General features: G+C 66.2%; 1 protein-coding gene across 1 annotated transcript in view; it reads right to left on the reverse strand.

The window, feature by feature from the left end:
• Positions 1-5,359, reverse strand: part of ABAT (4-aminobutyrate aminotransferase) — a 122,851-nt gene extending 117,492 nt beyond the window's left edge. The window contains exon 1 of the mRNA XM_084641821.1: positions 5,242-5,359. The gene's annotated coding sequence lies outside the window, so the exon portion shown is untranslated. The remainder of the gene's footprint in view (positions 1-5,241) is intronic.
• Between the last annotated feature and the right edge of the window lie 641 nt (positions 5,360-6,000).

Here is a 6,000-nt window from a genome sequence, read left to right on the forward strand (position 1 = left end):
TTACATCTAATCTTGCCACTGATTGTGTCACCTTGGACTAGTCATTTTGAGTATGTCTACACTGCAGGATGTACTGTATCTTGGCTCAGGCACATGGAGATGCACATTAGCCAAGCCCGGCACATGGGGATGCGTGTTAGCTAAGCCCTTCTCAGCACAACCATATGCCCTGTACTTGTGTATCCACATACCCACGATTCACAGTGGCACTGCAATTACAGATGTTTGGTGCTAGGATTTATGGGGCATATCCCAGGGTTCCTAGCACCTCACCAACTGGATCTGCTCTTGGAATTGGTTTGCGGTGTATTGTGGGAGACTTTGTCTGTCCTTGATGGACCCTTGTGCAGAAGTGGTTTTTCTCCTGGATCTATTCCTGGGACTCTGCCCCCCACTCCACGGTGGTCTCCTCTGGTGCTGGAGAAACGCATGCCTCTAAGTAACCAGTCTTCCTCAAGAAGAAACGGATGAGTCTCTGCTTCACACATTTGCTGCAGAGCATGAACCCTTTGCAAGAATTGGCAAAGCTCACCAGGCATGTAACTATGCCACAGCAGCCATCAGTACCCACAGGAGAACAGCAGGGGCATCAACCCCACACCACTACTCCCGCCCCTGAATCACACACGCTGGGTAAGGAGCCACCATGTAAGAAGGGGATGGCACAAAGACCACTGCCAGCACCCTGCAGCAGTTCTCAGGGTGCCCAGCAGTCTTACAACCTACTGGGTGAGCAGAAGGTGCCAGCAGCCGCCACCCCTGGGGGTTAAAGTAAACGCTGTGAGGAGGGCAGGGCCAGGGGCAGAGGCAGCTCCCCCCTCCCGGGTTTTAGGTGGGGCTGTGAGGAGGGCAGGGATGGAGACAGGGAGTGGCAGGGGGAGCCTAGCAGCCCTCGCTGGGGTTGTAGTAGGGGCTGGGGAAGGCAGGGGGAGATGGGATAAGCCTGACAGCCGCCCCCCCCCCACCCTTGAAGTAGGGGCTGTGAGGAGGGCAGGGACAGAGGCAGGATGTGGGAGGGATAAGCCCGGTAGCCCCTCCCCTGGGTTGAAGAAGGGGCTGTGAGGAGGGCAGGGAGGGGGAAGGATAAACCCGGGGTGCGGGGGGCTGCCAGGCTGATCCCCCCCCCCGCCTCCTGCCTCTGTCCCTGCCCTCGTCACAGCCCCTATTTCAACCCGGGGGGGGGGGGCTGCTGGGCTTATCCCCCCGCCTCCCACCTCTGTCCCTGCCCTCCTCACAGCCCTTCCTTAAGCCCGGCAGCCCCACCCCCCCCACCCCCGGTTGAAGTAGGGGCTGTGAAGAGGGCAGGGACAGAGTCAGGAGGTGGGGGGGGATAAGCCCAGCAGTCCCCCCCTCCAGGTTGAATGACCTCCCAAGGTCCCTTCCAACCCGGATATTCTATGATTCTAAGTAGGGGCTGTGAGGAGGACAGGGACAGAGGCAGGAGATGGGAGGGATAAGCTCGGCAGCCCCCCCCCCCCCCCCGGTTGAAGTAGGGGCTGTGAGAAGGGCAGGGACAGAGGCAGGAGATGGGGGGGGGGGATAAGCCCGGCAGTCCCCCCCCCCCCCCGGGCTGAAGTAGGGGCTGTGAGGAGGGCAGGGACAGAGGCAGGAGATGGGGGGGATAAGCCCGTCAGCCCCCCCCCCAGGTTGAAGTAGGGGCTGCGAGGAGGGCAGGGACAGAGGCAGGAGGCGGGGGGATAAGCCCGGTAGCCCCGCCCCGGGTTGAGGTAGGGGCTGTGAGGAGGGCAGGGACAGAGGCAGGAGATGGGGGGGATAAGCCCGTCAGCCCCCTCCCCCCCAGGTTGAAGTAGGGGCTGTGAAGAGGGCAGGGACAGAGGCAGGAGATGGGGGGGATAAGCCCGGTACCCCACCCCGGGTTGAAGTAGGGGCTGTGAGGAGGGCAGGGACAGAGGCAGGAGGCGAGGAGATAAGCCCGGCAGCCCCCCCCCCCCCCCGGGTTGAAGTAGGGGCTGCGAGGAGGACAGGGACAGAGGCAGGAGATGGGGGGATAAGCACGGTAGCCCCCCCCCCCCCCCCGGTGAAGTAGGGGCTGTGAGGAGGGCAGGGACAGAGGCAGGAGATGGGGGGGATAAGCCCGGCAGCCCCCCCCGGGTTGAAGTAGGGGCTGTGAGGAGGACAGGGACAGAGGCACGAGATGGGGGGGATAAGCCCGGCAGCCCCCCCCCCCCCGGTGAAGTAGGGGCTGTGAGGAGTGCAGGGACAGAGGCAGGAGATGGGGGGGATAAGCCTGGCAGCCCCCCCCGGGTTGAAGTAGGGGCTGTGAGGAGGACAGGGACAGAGGCAGGAGATGGGGGGGATAAGCCCGGCAGCCCCCGGGTGAAGTAGGGGCTGTAAGGAGGGCAGGGACAGAGGCAGGAGATGGGGGGGATAAGCCCGGCAGCCCCCCCCCAGGTGAAGTAGGGGCTGCGAGGAGGACAGGGACAGAGGCAGGAGATGGGGGGATAAGCCCGGTAGCCCCCCGCCCCGGGTTGAAGTAGGGGCTGTGAGGAGGGCAGGGACAGAGGCAGGAGGATAAGCCCAGCAGCCCCCCCCCCCCCAGGTTGAAGTAGGGGCTGCGAGGAGGGCAGGGACAGAGGCAGGAGGCGGGGAGATAAGCCCGGTAGGCCCCCCCAGGTTGAAGTAGGGGCTGTGAGGAGGGCAGGGACAGAGGCAGGAGATGGGGGGGATAAGCCCGGCAGCCCCCCCCCGGGTTGAAGTAGGGGCTGTAAGGAGGGCAGGGACAGAGGCAGGAGATGGGGGGGATAAGCCCGGCAGCCCCCCCCCGGGTTGAAGTAGGGGCTGTGAGGAGGGCAGGGACAGAGGCAGGAGATGGGGGGGATAAGCCCGGCAGCCCCCGGGTGAAGTAGGGGCTGTGAGGAGGGCAGGGACAGAGGCAGGAGATGGGGGGGATAAGCCCGGCAGCCCCCCCCCGGGTTGAAGTAGGGGCTGTGAGGAGGGCAGGGACAGAGGCAGGAGATAGGGGGGATAAGCCCGGCAGCCCCCCCCCGGGTTGAAGTAGGGGCTGTGAGGAGGGCAGGGACAGAGGCAGGAGATGGGGGGGATAAGCCCAGTAGCCCCCCCCAGGTTGAAGTAGGGGCTGTGAAGAGGGCAGGGACAGAGGCAGGAGGCGGGGAGATAAGCCCGGCAGCCCCCCCCCCGGGTGAAGTAGGGGCTGTGAAGGGGGCAGGGACAGAGGCAGGAGATGGGGGGGATAAGCCCGGCAGCCCCCCCCCCCCCCGAGTTGAAGTAGGGGCTGCGAGGAGGGCAGGGACAGAGGCAGGAGGCGGGGGGATAAGCCCGGTAGCCCCCCCCCCCCCCGGGTTGAAGTAGGGGCTGTAAGGAGGGCAGGGACAGAGGCAGGAGATGGGGGGGATAAGCCCGGCAGCCCCCCCCCCCCGGTGAAGTAGGGGCTGCGAGGAGGACAGGGACAGAGGCAGGAGATGGGGGGATAAGCCCGGCAGCCCCCCCCCCCCCGGGTTGAAGTCGGGGCTGTGAGGAGGGCAGGGACAGAGGCAGGAGGATAAGCCCGGTAGCCCCCCCTCGGGTTGAAGTAGGGGCTGCGAAGAGGGCAAGGACAGAGGCAGGAGATGGGGGGGATAAGCCCGGCAGCCCCCCCCGGGTTGAAGTAGGGGCTGCGAGGAGGGCAGGGACAGAGGCAGGAGATGGGGGGGATAAGCCCGGCAGCCCCCCCCCGGGTTGAAGTCGGGGCTGTGAGGAGGGCAGGGACAGAGGCAGGAGATGGGGAGATAAGCCCGGCAGCCCCCCCCCCCGGGTTGAAGTAGGGGCTGCGAGGAGGGCAGGGACAGAGGCAGGAGATGGGGAGATAAGCCCGGCAGCCCCCCCCGGGTTGAAGTAGGGGCTGTGAAGAGGGCAGGGACAGAGGCAGGAGATGGGGGGATAAGCCCGGTAGCCCCCCCCAGGTTGAAGTAGGGGCTGCGAGGAGGGCAGGGACAGAGGCAGGAGATGGGGGGGATAAGCCCGGTAGCCCCCCCCGGGTTGAAGTCGGGGCTGTGAGGAGGGCAGGGACAGAGGCAGGAGGATAAGCCCGGTAGCCCCCCCCCCAGGTTGAAGTAGGGGCTGTGAAGAGGGCAGGGACAGAGGCAGGAGATGGGGGGGATAAGCCCGGCAGCCCCCCCCGGGTTGAAGTCGGGGCTGTGAGGAGGGCAGGGACAGAGGCAGGAGGATAAGCCCGGTAGCCCCCCCCCCAGGTTGAAGTAGGGGCTGTGAAGAGGGCAGGGACAGAGGCAGGAGATGGGGGGAATAAGCCCGGTAGCCCCCCCCCGGGTTGAAGTAGGGGCTGTGAAGAGGGCAGGGACAGAGGCAGGAGATGGGGGGGATAAGCCCGGTAGCCCCCCCCCAGGTTGAAGTAGGGGCTGCGAGGAGGGCAGGGACAGAGGCAGGAGATGGGGGGGATAAGCCCGGTAGCCCCCCCCCGGGTTGAAGTCGGGGCTGTGAGGAGGGCAGGGACAGAGGCAGGAGGATAAGCCCGGTAGCCCCCCCCCCCGGTTGAAGTAGGGGCTGTGAAGAGGGCAGGGACAGAGGCAGGAGATGGGGGGGATAAGCCCGGTAGCCCCCCCCCCGGGTTGAAGTAGGGGCTGTGAAGAGGGCAGGGACAGAGGCAGGAGGCGGGGGGATAAGCCCGGTAGCCCCCCCCCGGGTTGAAGTAGGGGCTGTGAAGAGGGCAGGGACAGAGGCAGGAGATGGGGGGGATAAGCCCGGTAGCCCCCCCCCGGGTTGAAGTAGGGGCTGTGAAGAGGGCAGGACAGAGGCAGGAGGCGGGGGGATAAGCCCGGTAGCCCCCCCCCCCGGTTGAAGTAGGGGCTGTGAAGAGGGCAGGACAGAGGCAGGAGGCGGGGGGATAAGCCCGGTAGCCCCCCCCCCGGGTTGAAGTAGGGGCTGTGAAGAGGGCAGGGACAGAGGCAGGAGATGGGGGGGATAAGCCCGGTAGCCCCCCCCCGGGTTGAAGTAGGGGCTGCGAGGAGGGCAGGGACGCAGGCGGGCGGGGGGTTCCCAGAAACAGCTCGCAGCGGGAGGGGCAGGTTCTGAGCAGCGCCCGGCCGGCTTCCCACAGGGCTGTGGGGCGCCGGGCCAGCAGAGTCCCCGTGCTCCGCACGGGGGGGAGGTTCGGGGATGCCCAGCTGCCCCGTTAGCTGCTCGCAGCCTGCCTCCCCCAGGGCTGGACCTCCCGCCCCGGCTGTGACGAGCGGTCCCCCCCACCGCACCGCACCGCACCGCACTCACCGCGGACGGCGGGCTCTCCCTCCCCGGCTTCAAGGCTCCAGGCTGAGCAGACAGAGCCGCAGGGCCCCGCCGCTCACTCTCACCTTGGCCCGCACTCAGCCCATCCCTGTTCGCCGCAGCCAATCCGCGCCACCGGCCCCCGGCCCCGCTCCCGGCCGGGCCAATCAGAGACTGCGGCCCGGGCACCCTCCCCCCTAAGGGGCGGGGCTGGCTGGCTGGCTGGAGAGGAGGCTCGCGGAGCGTGGGCAGGGGCAAAGGGCGAGTCCTGCTGGGGAGGGGAGCGGGCAGCTCGAGTGTGGGGATCATACAGGGTCAGGGCTAAGTCAAACCCACTCTGAGCATCGCCTGTGCGCTAGTGCCTCTGAGGCGCCTGCAAGGTGCTGAGCACACCCAGCTCCCCTTGAAGCCCCGGGGGGGGGGGGGGGGCTGGTGGCACTCAGCACCGCATCGCGGGCCCTTTGACAGTGGCACGGCTCACTTAATTAGCAGAAGAGAAGCTGGCTTGTATTACTGCGTGAACCAAGTCTCAGGAATTGATGGGGGCAAGGCAGGAACTTGGCAGCCTTTAGGTGCTTGGGCAATTCCTTGGCTGGAGCTGAAATGACACCAGCACAGTGACCTCCTGCCCCAGCTCATCACTCCAGGCTGGATCAAACTTGTCCAAGCTGGATCATTCAGGCCAGGTCTCATGCCAGATTGGTATGGGTAGGTGAACAGAGTCAGCTCAAATATAAGCTGAACCCTGGTGGCATCTTCCCC

This window comes from Lepidochelys olivacea (assembly GCF_965140295.1).
Source record: "Lepidochelys olivacea isolate rLepOli2 genome assembly, chromosome: 10".
NCBI lineage: Eukaryota > Metazoa > Chordata > Testudines > Cheloniidae > Lepidochelys > Lepidochelys olivacea.